Genomic DNA, 14,445 nt, shown 5'->3' on the forward strand with positions numbered 1-14,445 from the left:
GGTGAAGAGGGGTGATAGGAGAGTGATAACATGAGCAAATTCCAGTGATCTAAGTGTATGAACTGTCATAAGGAAGTTCATGTTTTCCTCTATGCAAACTAAAATAAAAAAAATAAGAAGAGACTTCTTAAAAAAACACATCAAAATTTGTTTATCTGAAAGTCAAGAGGTTGAAACAAAGCAGGTAAGGTGAGTCCCACTCTCAAGGGATGCTGGGGAGGCCCTGGCCTCATGCCAGGCCTCAGATGCAGGGAGCTGGAAGCTGCAATTTAATGGTCTTTCCAGGTGATTCTTGAGCAGGGCAATGTACTTGTGCATTAGTTATAGAATGAGTGAACATTGGTTCCACATGAAACTGAAAGGTATTTTTCCATACAATACTTGAATTAGAGAAGAAAGCTGTCTTCCCTAGGCAGCCCTGAATTTGAATTAAAAAAGACTTCGTTTTGTATTGGCTTCTGCTCTCTAGTCTACACCCTGCCCTTTCACCTGTTTGTGATGTGTTATGGGTGCAAGTTCTTCATTGTCTTTGGTGTTTTCTTCCCATCTTAAGTGTCTCTCATGGACCGTGAACCAGGATTAATCCTGTCCCCAGACTTGTCCTCAGCACACAGTACGTACAAAGAACACAAGCTGAAGGTAGGTCTCTGCTTCCTTGGGCTTTTCTAATTTAGTAAATTGACTGTCACATCACTAAAAATAGGAAGTCTGAACTCAGGCTCCCCTCCCTTTTTTTTGATCTGAGGTTACTTTGCTTACCATAAATGAAGGCCACAGAAGCTAAATATGTGTCTACTTGAATGATGGCTTTATAGCAATAAAATGAGCCCACAGGGGCTAATGACTCCGTAATCAGCTTTTTCAACCACTTTTTATATTGGGCATAATTTTCTCTCTCTCTCTCTGAGAAATTCCACATCATTTATCACTAGACTAACATGAACGGAATGGGGAAAGGCATGAGCTGAAAGATTAGAGGCCACTGCCTGGCTGCTGTGACTTCTTAGGGTGGATTTGCCTGGAGCAGACGATTCCATTTTAGAGACTGGTCCAGCTCTGGTTCAAGCTCTTTTTCCGTTTAGGAGTCTTATGTTGGCATTGGTTGAAGAATTTATGTTTTAAGAGTGTTTAGTCTGTAGTTTAGAAATGAGAACTCCACAGTTCCTCAGGTCAGTTCTCATCTTTCTAAGTTTCTTTTAATGGTCTATGATATCCGGTTGCCAATAAGAGAAAGCTATCAACCCCTTCCTGTTGAGATGTCTGAAACCTGGTGTTGGGTAAGCTAGGCATTGGTGGTATGTGTACCTGTAATCCTAGCACTGGAGAAACTGAGGCAGGAAGATCTTGGCTTCAAAGTCATTTTGGGCTACGTAATGACATTCTATCTCAGAAACACCAAACCAACCAACAAAACAAGAAAAGAAAATTGGTTTCAGGGTAAATCTGAGGTCAAGTAATGCTGCTATACTGTCTTCCAAGAAGGATGCACCAGTTTACATCCTCACCAACACTGGCTGCCTCTTCTCTGTTTGGTGAGAGTCATGGCAACTCATCATATTTTAATTTGCATTTCTCTAATGATTAGGGATATTAAGCATCTTTTATACACACCAGTTGTCCATTCACCTGCTTTCTTAGATTTGTCTATGATTCTCTAATGGTAAGAATCAAATATCTATTCTTTGGTCATTTAAAACTGCATTTTCAATAGTTTTGCTTTGGTTTGATTGAGTTATCTAAATAGCTATTTTCTTTATTGCTTAGGAATTTGCATAGCAAAATTTACATACTTCCTACTATTTACCAGTCACTCTGCTAAACTTCTTGGAGCTCATTATCTACCAAGATTCAGCATACTTTAGATAAGGCTAACCCAAGCATCCCTCACATTGGCCTCACATTGGGATAAACCCCTGAAATCCAGAGTTGGGTTTAAACCTCTTCTCAGGATTTGCCTGCTATTTTGAAGACTCCAAACAATAGCCCCCCTTTTAATGTTATACCAATCTTTGTTTTTATTCATTTAGTATAAAACGCAAGTAAGGAATCTTTCAAATCTTACCCCTTACACCAGATGCACGGTGTAAACAGGAGGGAAGAACTTTCACAAATAGTTGCTCAACCATTTGCTGTTTTCAGGATTTCTAGATCTGGTCTTTCGTCATTGACCTGGTTTCTTGCATTACAGACATAGGTGATTCTGAAGCACCTCTCCCTGACGGTTTTCTCGGTTTCCAGAAGTTTCTGTGTTATGCTACAGTTACAGCCAAAGACAAATCTTCAGTCCTTTTACCTGCCCTGAATCTTGTTTATGAGGGGGAATCCTTCCCGGTAAGGGTAGGAGTAACACTACATTCAGGTTTCCTTCAGTTTAGGTTAGGACAAAATAACATGACTGGTGGCAGAGAAAACATTTCGTGTATTTTTAAGTGACCTTTGTCTGTGTTAGTACAAGTTAAGTGGCAATACCAACAGATATGAAAGTCCAGGTGTTTAAAAAGTCTTGGTGTTCTGTGAGTGAGAATTTAAGACTGGAGTGTGCTCTTCTCAGTTTGGGAGGGAGTTGAGTATTCACCCGCTTTCCAAGATGTAGAACCTAGCAATAGTCCCAGTTCTGGGCAGAATACCACATGGGAGATATATAAAAGAAACTCAAGAAATAAAATACCAGTTTTTAAATACAGAAAGTTGAATTTATTTTATAAAATTACAATCTCTTCTTTCACCGTCCCTTTTTGGTATGTGTATCATTCCCCCTGAAGTGGAAAGAGAACTCTCCAACTCATTCTACGAGACCAGAGAGACCAGAATTAGGATCCCATGTTCTGACAGAAACTGTTATGAGAGCTGTTGGCGTCAATGCCTGAGCTCTGACGGCCCTCAGCACCCCAGCTCTGCTGTCGGCCCTCAACAGCCCAATCAAACAAACAAGCAATCGTTTCAGGAATAAAACTGATTTATTTAACCTGGTCATACTGTGAAGAGGAGCAAAGATGGCCAGTGACCATTCAAGTTCACCTCCCAGGGAAGGTATGGGTTCAAATTCAGAGCATATCGTTAAGCAGTCTTGGTCAAAGTGTGATCAGGCACATCATCAGAATCTCAGCTCCAGTCTCTCCCAGAAGGTGAACTGAGAAGTTGTCAGAACTGTGGGAAATCACTTCCTGGGAGACAAGTTCCCGCTCTAACTGGTACCAGGATTCAGTCTTTTCCTTCTCTACCATGAAGATGTACACAGAGGGTGACTATATTTAGTGAAGAAAGAGATCTAGGGAATCTGGAATGCTCATGCAACACTGGTGGGGATGTCAGATGGGAAAATAAAATGTGGAACATAATTTGGTGGTGATGATGATGAAAAAGTCAAGTATATATAACCACTACATAAACAAGACAATCCATTTTTGTGTATTTACTTAGGAGAATGAAAATGTCTCAAAAATTGATCATGAACAGCCATGGTAGTCTTATTTATTATGCTAGAGGCGACCCAGACACTCATGAACCAATGCTAAGTAAACACAATTTGTGAAGTATGTACAATGGATTTCCACAAGAAAGTTGAATTGAACTAGCAACATATGCTATAATATGGCTGGAGTAAAAATATTTGACCAGAAGAACTAGTAAATGTTGTTGTTTGTTTTTTTGCTTTTTTGGGGGACCTGCCACCTAGCTCCCAAAGAAATCACACATGGAGGCTTATTCTTACTTATAAATGTCTGGCCTTAGCTGGGCTTTTTGCTAGCCAGCTTTACTTAAATGATCAGGTCTACTTTTGACCTCAGGTTTTACCTTTCTCTATTTCTGTATACCTTTCATGATTTCTTACTCAGGGTCTGGCTGTGTAGCTGGTGGCTGACTCCTGATGTCCTTCTCCTTCTATGGCTCCTAGATCTCTCCAGATTTCTCCTTCTATTTATTCTCTCTGCCTGCCAGTCCCACCTAGCCTTTCTCCTACCTCACTGTTGTCCACTCAGCTCTTTATTGGACCATCAGGTGTTTTAGACAGGCACAGTAACACAGTTTCACAGAGTTAAACAAATGCAAGGTAAACAAAAGTGGCACACCTTAAAATAATATTTCCCAACAAGTAAAAATTGGATAAATACTGTATGAATCTGCTTATTGAAAAGTCTATGAAATGTGGAAAATAGCTGAGTCATTTCTTGGGCACAGGATAGGGCACAAGAGACAGAAATGGTCCTTTAGGTTTAAAAAGAGCATGAACCAAGTTGCTGTGGGATGGTCTGTATGTCAAGTGTGTTGCCGATTGGTCAATAAATAAATCACTGATTGGTCAGTGGCTAGGCAGGAAGTATAGGTGGGACAAGGAGGAGAATAAAGCTGGGAAGTGGAAGGCTGAGTCAGAGACACTGCCAGTCGCCACGATGACAAACAGCATGTGAAGATGCCAGTAAGCCACGAGCCATGTGGCAAGGTATAGATTTATAGAAATGGATTAATTTAAGCTGTAAGAACAGTTAGCAAGAAGCCTGCCACAGCCATACAGTTTGTAAGCAATATAAGTCTCTGTGTTTACTTGTTTGTGTCTGAGCTGCTGTGGGACTGGCGGATGACAGAGATTTGTCCTGACTGTGGGCCAGGCAGGAAAACTCTAGCTACAAATGGCATCCAACATGGTGGCAAGAGTTTCCACCTAAAAACTGAGAAAAAAGATTCTAAAATGGAGCTAAAAACAGCTTCCTAATTGTCTTTCTCAAATGAGCGGCAGCTGCCGGTTTGAGCTACTTGTGGGTTTCTGGTGTGCGCGCTCGACCTGCAGTATGGCGGGAATGAGGCCTCTGCAAGTGGCACTTTAAGCTGCGTGGAGGATTTAGTCTTTGCTAGTACAAAACAAAAAAAGAGGTTTCTGGGCTACATGCTGCTTGGATAAAAGCATAGACCCATGATAGCTCCCAGAGCTGGCAGTAAACCACCGCCATGTTGGGAAGCTGAGGTGGGCGGAGCCAGCAGCCACAGCTGCTGCAGTTTAAAGCAATAGATTCACAATAAGACAGATTCAGATGTAATAGTTTACAATGTGTGTAAAATATACATAGGCTTGAAAGAGACAAAAAAGGTGGTATATACAGTTATAGAAACAAATACATAGTTTTAAAAAATAAAGCCTTTAAAGAGACAGTAAAATTAATATAAAAAATAAGCCACATAAAAATGAATATTACACAGAGAATCTGGATTGTATTGTCTTTGAGATTCTTAACTGCAGAGAGATATTTGATTGTAAAGAAAGCTGAGTTAAACCAATATGCATATTTTAAAGATATCTTGACTTCAAAATTTGGATGTAAGGATATGTTACTTTGGAAAGGAGACTCTGCTTTTGTTCCCACAGAAAGCCAGAGGCTATGGATTTGTTGCAGATTAAGATACATCAGGTTTGACCAGCCAAGACCCTCTGAAAGGTCTCCGATGACACCATGGCCCCGATGATCCAACATCCAGAATGGTTTGAAGGCAACTGGCTCAGACGATACAGCCTCATGGACTATTCCATAATCCTAAAATTTTCTTTGTTTCCCCATAAGATACAGCGCCCCCCTCCAGCAGGAAGTAGTAAGAGAAGCTACGCCCAAATTTCCAAATTATATGTAATTTTACTTTGTTAAGGTTAAAACCTTCTTTTTTGAAAAAAAAAAAGAAAAAAAAAGGGGAAGTGCTGTGGGATGGTCTGTATGTCAAATGTGTTGCTGATTGGTCAGTAAATAAATCATTGATTGGCCAGTGGCTAGGCAGGAAGTATAGGTGGGACAAGGAAGAGAATAAAGCTGGGAAGTGGAAGGCTGAGTCAGAGAGACACTGCCAGTCGCCACGATGACAAACAGCATGTGAAGATGCCAGTAAGCCACGAGCCACGTGGCAAGATATAGATTTATAGAAATGGATTCATTTAAGCTGTAAGAACAGTTAGCAAGAAGCCTGCCACGGCCATACAGTTTGTAAGCAATATAAGTCTCTGTGTTTACTTGTTTGGGTCTGAGCTGCTGTGGGACTGGCGGGTGACAGAGATTTGTCCTGACTGTGGGCCAGGCAGGAAAACTCGAGCTACACCAAGTTTTGGGGTGAATATGTTCATTCTAATAATGGCTTTGTGGATGTCAGGACATCCAATTGTGCTTTCAAATATATGTAAATATATACTCTTTATTTCATGTCAATTATATATTATTCAAACCAGGGAGAGGGAGAGAGAAGGGAAAGAGAGAGAGAGAGAGAGAGAGAGAGAGAGAGAGAGAGAGAGTCCAAGTGCAAGTGAGAGCAGGCAGATCTACTCCAGGGAAATTTTGCTTTAGTAAGAAGTTAGTGAAGAGTCTTTCTGGAAAATAATTTATTAATATATTTTATTTTAAATTCTTTATCTTTGAGATTATAACGCAATGACATCATTTTACACTTACGTTCTCCCCTCCAAACCCTCCAGTTTGCCCCTCTTTACCCTTTTCCGAATTCCTGGCCTTCTTTCCATCAGTTGTTACACTGCACCTTTGAGTGATTTCCGTACACGTCTCCTTTCCCTCAAACTCTTTCTCTCCTCCTCTCACTACTCCCCCCGCACTGTGAGAATGAAATATATTTTTAAGAATTTTCAAAGACTATAATTCTTTCCCAAACTTTTAAAAATTACATTTATTTTGTGTGTGTGCACGTGTAAACATGCCGCAATATGCATGTGGAGGTCAAAGAACCTTTTGCAAGAGTTCTTTTTCTTCTTCCACCTTCATGTGCCAGATCTCAAACACAGGACATCAGGCTTGGCAGCAAACTCCTTTCCCCGCTGAGCCATCTTACTGACGCAAGACTCTAATATTTGAAAATAACTTTGTAAGTCCCTTGGGTGGAATGCAATATCTTATTACCTGGAATATCTGGAGAAAAGAAAGCAAAATAAACAGACCAATTGCTTTATACCAGAAATGAACAGAGCCTTGGGAATGGAGGGAACAGAGAATTACCACAGAAGTGATGGCAGGAAATGTGCACTGTTGCTGAAGGACTTCTGATGGAGATGTCTGTGAAGGACCTTCAATGGAGATGTCTGTGAAGGACCTTCAGTGGAGATGTCTATGAAGGACCTTCAATTGAGATGTCTGTGAAGGACCTTCAGTGGAGATGTCTATGAAGGACCTTCAATGGAGATGTCTGTATTCAGCCCAATACTGGATTCAACTGCCTCTCTCCCCACTTAACATTCTCTTCCTTCCTTCCTTCCTTCCTTCCTTCCTTCCTTCCTTCCTTCCTTTCTTCCTCCCTCCCTCCCCCTCTCTCTTTCTTTCTTTCTTCCTTCCTTCCTTCCTTCCTTCCTTCCTTCCTTCCTTCCTTTCTTTCTTCCTTCCTTCCTTCCTTTCTTTCTTTCTTTCTTTCTTTCTTTCTTTCTTTCTTTCTTTTTTTCACCTCTCCCCTTTTCTCCTCCACCTCCCCTTCCTGTGGTGTGTGTGTGTGTGTGTGTGTGTGTGTGTGTGTGTGTGTGTGTGTGCATATAAGCCTGTGACATGGAACATTTGTGAAGATCAGAGGACAACTTTTAGGAGTCAGTTCCTTTTCTACAGTATGGGCTTCAGGGGTGGTTCCCCAGTGAACCTTTTTAATGCCTCCCTTCCCCTTTTAGTTCATTCTGGGACCTCAGCTCATGGGATGGTGCCATCCACATCCAGGGTGGGTCTTCCCTCCTCCATTAAACATATCCCATACATACCCAGAAGTGTGCCTCCAGCAGGATTCCAAGTCAATCAGGCTGGCATCTCTTGTTAGTGAAGGTTAACCCTTACACCCCTAATTAACCAGATTTCCAGCACTAAGATAATCTCAGTAAGCAAACACTAAAGATAACTCCATGGGGTCAAAGTTTCAGAGAAATCTATGCATGGCTCTTTGACTTTTAGGCCCAGGGCAGCATGTTATAGACAAGAGCATGTGACAGAGCATCAGCTCAAGGAGGGAAGTGACCAGGATACCACCGTCCTGTGAGGACACATGTCTGGGAATTGGACACTCTCCCACTGACCTTTTCTTCTTGTTGTTCCATCAACTCCTGGAATCCCACAGCCTGGGGACCAAGCCTTTAGCACATAGCCATTGGGATTCATTCCAGATTCAAACCACAGCAGACTCTGAGTACTTGACTCACAGGTAAGATGAAGAGGTAAGGTGGAGGTGGATCAAGCTGCCTTAGGGGAGTTCTCATCTGAGGAAGGCAGGCTGCTACTGGGATCTAGGGTACTGGACATGAGGGTAAGGATCAAGAAACTGTAGTAGGTAGCTGTTCCAGCTTTGACCTGGAAGTCCTACCCCCACTGAGGCTTCGGTAACTGTCATGCCTACAAGGCGAGGCTGAGACAGGGGCCCTGAAGACCCTGAGATCCGGATGGGCTGGATCTCTTGGTTCCTGGATCCTGCACGCTGGAGGTAGACCAAGCAGAGTTCTCCAGAGAACACGGCTGGACTGTACTTCACCTTTCCCAGACCCTGTAACCTATCCCTTCACTTGTAAGTTACCCCACAAAATAAACCTTCCTTTTAACTACGTGGAGTTGCCTTAATATTTCAACCAATAAGAAGCCACTGGCTTTCCTTCTACAACATTGTGGGACAAAGAAAATTAAATGAATTTTTGACAAAGTTTCATATTCCACCGTTGGCCCCATCCACATATTAGTAACTAAATCTAAATTTTAACCCCCACTACTTCTATATGAAGAAAAAAATAACATTTTCTTAGAAGAAATTTGTAGGGTGAAAAACTGTACTTTATACGTAAAAGACAGAGTGCCTAGCATCTAGTACACACAGAATATCTTTTGCTTATGTTTAGTTGTTCTCTCTAGGGCTCAAATTTTTATTGAAATTAGAGTTCAACACTTAAAACTGGGCCGGGGCATTTCCAGGAAAAGCTGTTTTTAAAACAAACAACAAACAAAAAAGACTAAATTTACTTTTTTGTATAAATATGTATGTGGTATGAGTTTGTGTGCATGTTCTCATATATGGGCACAAATGTGTGCAGGGGCATGTATATATGGAGACCAACAGTTGACCACGGGGGTCTTCTTCTATTGCTGTCTACCTTATATATCCAGGAAGCCTCTCTCACTTTAACCTGGAGGTTGATGGTTTACCTTATTTAGCTTTATTCACCTTGCTCCAGGAATACAAGGTCTTAGCCTCCCAAGTACTGGAGGACAGGCTGGCTCCCCACCTGCTGGCATTTATGTGAATGTTGGGGTCTGAACTCCAATATTAGGCATGTGGGGCAAACAGTTTAGCCACTGGGCCATATCTTCAGCCCCTGAGGACTAACGTCGTACTGAGTGTAAAGGTCTGGCCCAGGCACCGATCAGGGAGTGCACCAAAGGCGTCAAACAGACCTTGAAGTGGAAAATTATTATTATAACTCACTTAAAGCAATTAGACAGCACTAATAAAACTGATAGGGGCTTTCACTGCAACGACAGAAGATGCCACAGTCCCTGATGCTCTTAGCATCCTGTTGTCTTTAGTTTTAGTGCAGAATACTACAAGGAGAGCTATGTAGACCTGCAAAGTACTAACTGTCCCCTAGTGGCCAGAAAGAGTTAATGCTGCATGTACCCAGGTGACTGGAATAGTAGGTTACTTACTTTTGCCATTTTTACCAACCAGGAACTTTGAACTAATAAGATGTTCCCATTCTGAATCGATTTATTCTTCCATTGTAGTAACTTGATCTTTCCCCTAGACACTACTAATTACTCAGAACTGCTCTGCTCTCCAATGCATTCCCTAGTGTCCATCTCTACTGGCTTATGCAGGTGGTACATTGTTTATGAGACTTCTAATGTTAGGATAGGAATCTTCTGGAGGAAGATCCCTGGCTAGTGCTGCAGAGGGACCCAAACTGGAATTCTGTTTTTCTTTTTCTTTTTCTTTTTTTTCCTGGCCAAGACAGCTTTCACTGATGCTTGTAGATTTTATCAACCTCTTTTGTGATTGCAATTGTTTGGGCTTTGATTACATCATACACTAGCTCTTAGGCTATTTCAAGCCAATGGACATGCCAGACACATTGACACAACTGGGATTGTGTCATAAGGTCAATCTGCTCATGACCTGTCCCTCCAATAATCAGCAGGGGCTGTTGGCAGAGCCAGCAGGCTAGGAAGGACACCATTTTCTTTCGAGCTCTCCCTAAGTGTCCTTTGTGAAGCTGTGGTCTCAATCAGAGAATGAGCATCTGCTGCACTTGATGACTGATTGCTCTTGGGTTCCCTTCTTTGGGTTTCTTCCCAGCTTCTCGATCTCCAACATGTCACTTCGCCACCAAGTCTAGTGCCATTCTCTATTATCTGTATAAGATGTACAGCTCTCGTGTAAACCATACATAGGAAACAGCCTGTCCATGATCAACAGTACTGTGCAGGCTATAATGACACAATCAATGTGAAAGAATTAGCAAGATAATCTAGATACAAAAATTGACCCAGAAAGAAAGGAAATTATGGACACTTCCAAGGCTCAGCATACGAATGTCCACAATGGTCTGGAGAACACATTTTAACATAGTGAGAACAATGTGGACACCTGTAGAACTCAGTCAAGTGCGACTTTCAAACTTGAATTTATGCTTGGTCTGTCAGAAATAAATTGGTCCATTTATAGACAGTTGTGTGGATACAACACAGCAGAATTGTTCTGGAGTTCAGCAGTGGACTTCTGAATGCCTTGTTAAAATGAAGTACTCTTTTAAGACATGGAGCTGACTTCTTAAAAATATACCTTTCTCCTTCTATGAGTTGTCTCAAATAATTTAATAAATTCAGACTCTAAAATAGTATTTTAGTGCGTGGTTTGGTTTAAAATTTCAAAATGAAATTATTGCAAAAGACTCTCATGCGCGCGCACACATGTGCACGCACACACACACACACACACACACACACACACAAACACACAAATTGTGCTCAATCACAAAGAAACTTTCATGACCTCCTCCCTCACACACTGAGATGTACCCTCATTTCTCTGTTTCACAATTTTGATGGAGAATCAGAAACAAAGTCCTGTTCAACAGCTTCAAATATTTCTCAGTTTCTCTGGCCTGCTTCCTACTCTTTCATGCTGTTTTCTACAGGGTAACCACATGTATTTTGCATATGACTGGCATGAACTCACTACTCCAGGAGGTAAATGAACACATGAGCATATTGTCCATTATTTCACATCTTTCCTTACACCTGTAAATATGTGACAGTTGAAAGCTTAGCCCTAAATTGGACATTTATATCATCTCAGGGAACAGTCTCAGGGAACAATGCAAAGGACAGAGTGGATGGACATAGGATCTGGAGGAAGGGGTGGAGTGATGTGCGATGCTGTCTTCTAGGCATGGACACTGCAGTCTTCAGCTCTCAGCCACTGGGACTATGTGCACAAAACCTCCAGAGGACTGACTCCTTCAACATCTGTCATGGAGCAGGAGAGGCTCATGAGCACTGCACCCTGCCCCCAGGATCTATATGAGGTTGATGGCTGCTAGGGGCTGGAAAGATGTGGACACTGGTAAGTATTTTCGTATAAGAAACTCTAATTAAACTCATTAGGTCACTAAACAAAAACTAAAGTAGCGATAGAAGAGTTAGGAAGAGGAAGGGGATCAGCAGGAGTGGAAGGAGTGGAAGAGATGGTGATACCATCACAGTGCACTGTATACATGCATGAAATGCCATAACAAACCTATCATTATATGTCACTATTATTTGCTAATAAAAACTTTACAGAAGAATAAGAACTGGCTAACTAGGCATTATAAAACATAGTCAAGTGCATTAAAAGTTACACCTAGAGTAATAAAGTTGGGGAAAATTTTAGCATCTGCTTGGTACTGAATACCAGTGGTATAATTCTGGATTCATTGAATGATATTAGCTCCTAATACTCACCTATAGGAAACTAATAGAGAAAGTAACTGTCTTAATGGGAAACGTGCTGAGTTAGTCAGGGTCGCGGACAGATGGTCATCAAAGAATTCGAGGGAGATCGTAACCAGTTAATTCTACAGAATTTCAAGGGTTTTGTAGGTTGTTGTTGGGAACATTTTGATCTAGAACATATCCTCATTTTTTTCATACAATGCTTGTTTAGAATTTCTTCTTGTTCTAGGGCTACAGTATGACTAATACTGCAACACGGAACTGAAATGGTAAGTATAGCTCAGTGTTAAATAAAATATCATGTTGTACATTCCTCTCTATATAATGTCCAGGATTACTCTCATGGAATGAGCAACCCATAGTGATTGTGGCTACTATTGGGAGCACAGTGGTCTGCCGACCCTGAGGAATTTCCAAACCTAACTTGTGATTATTGCATGCAAGCACATGAAAGTGTTGACTTCAACTTTTGGTCAGTTTAATTTCTGACTGTATCCCTCTTCTGCCTATCCCTTCAGCTGAGTTACTATTCTGAGTTACTTTCTATTACTCTTCATTAATCACCCAAATTATGTATGTTCTATAAATTCCATTTTTATAGCACCTACCTTAGTTATTTTGAGTTCAGTTGATAGAGAGAATGTAAAACAGTGAACATTATTTGTATAATGTAGAAGGAGTGATTTATATGTAGTAGGAAATTTCCCCCATTTACAAAATATTGTCTATCTACCAAAATGCCAACAAATTTTATACAACCTACTCTGCCACTGTTATGTAACACACACTAATTCTTTTGTCTAGAGCAGATTTGTGCAGAAATTGACAATAGAGACCATCTCAGCTGTGGGTATACAGTTGAAGGCAGTGACAGAGAGAGAAGAGGGAGAGAGATGGGAAGGGAGAGTGGATAGAAAGAAGGAGAAAGGAAGAGAGCAAGAGAGAAGAGACTCTTAGCAATTAGTTTAAAAACTCAGATTTCCTGGTTCTTCTTTGGCTCAGTATAGAATGGTAATGGATAATGAAGATAATAAATAAGCCAATAACATTATGGATGCCCAAGAGGTGGCTTCAGGCAGCCTCGTGTTGAAGGGTACTTATTCTTATGATGCTTGAGAATTAGAGAGGAAAAGTACATCCTTAACATCTATCTTTTCTTTCACTATGCTAGCTGGACAGCCATTTTTCAATGAACTCTTTTGATTGCAATTATTTTTTGATTCCTTGTGAGTTTTAATTTAAAACAGAGCTGTTTTGTGTGCATGCATGTACATGAGTGCGTGCTCACTATGTGAAAGTCAGGGTTTGACATTGGGTATCTTCCTCCATCGCTCTCTACTTTGATCTTTGAGTCAGTCTCTCACCGAGCCTGGATTCATTGACTTGGTTAAGATGGCTGATTACCAAGTTCCAGGGAGCCTCATCTGTCTCCACATTTGCATTGGTGTCAGAGGTTAAAGTCAGGCCCTCACGCTTGTATGGCAAGTGTTTTATTAAGTGAGTGACCTCTCGAATCCCTGGATAGTAATGATTACATCATCTACTTCAGCAAGCACTTGTGATAAGGTTTTCCTGTTCCTAGCAGAGAATTTAACTGCTTCTGAAAATTCTCCTTTTACCAGCTGTGTATAAAGTTTGCCTTTTCCCTTCCATCATTTTACTGGGAAAAGCTTTGAGACCGATAAGATACTTTTTTTCTCTAGCTTGCTCTGGCGTTCATCTTTTCTTTCTACTTTCCTCTGACATAGCTCCAGCCCTTCCATAAGGATGATCCCAGTTTGTAGCTCTCAGGGTTGTTAGAAAGTTGGTATCTGTGGCTGAAGTTTTTCACATCTGTGTCATGTTACACAGATGACTCTAATACACATGTAGAAAACAGGACCCTCCATAGGGGAAGAGGTGGGTCAGGGAGGTTACCATACTAAACGGGATCAAGAGGTTATGTGAAGGACAACACCACCTTCAGTTATAATGTCTTAGTTGATACTTAAGAACAAATTTATTAAATACTCTAATTGGAGAGGGCACATTCACACACGTTCATTTTAATTGAATTCTTAATTTATAGACAAAGTGCTCCATCTGATCCGCTCTGAAAAAAACAACCCACACTGTAATATCCGTGTTTAACAGTATCCAGAAAATGCCCAACCAGGAAGTTCACAGACAGATGGCTCACACATCATCCACTCCCACATCTTCAGGCTCCATCAGATCTACCTACTTAGTTTCTTTTAGTCTAGGGAGAATAACCTGAAAGATAAGGTGCTAAGCTCTCATATCTACTTTTCTTAGTATCTGTCTAGAAACCCTAATATAACCAATATATTGATGTCTTACTTTTTTTTTATTAAAGAAAACTTTCAGATGCCATCCTATGAAGAGTCTTCTGGGTTTATGTCTTTTTAATGACAAAGCCATCTAGTATGTATTTTCCCTTGGAACAACTGTAGATACATAGATTTTCACTTTAGCTTACAAGGTTATAACATTTTAAATGTTTGTAAAGAGAAATCAT

Source organism: Peromyscus eremicus, chromosome 19, assembly GCF_949786415.1.
Source record: "Peromyscus eremicus chromosome 19, PerEre_H2_v1, whole genome shotgun sequence".
NCBI lineage: Eukaryota > Metazoa > Chordata > Mammalia > Rodentia > Cricetidae > Peromyscus > Peromyscus eremicus.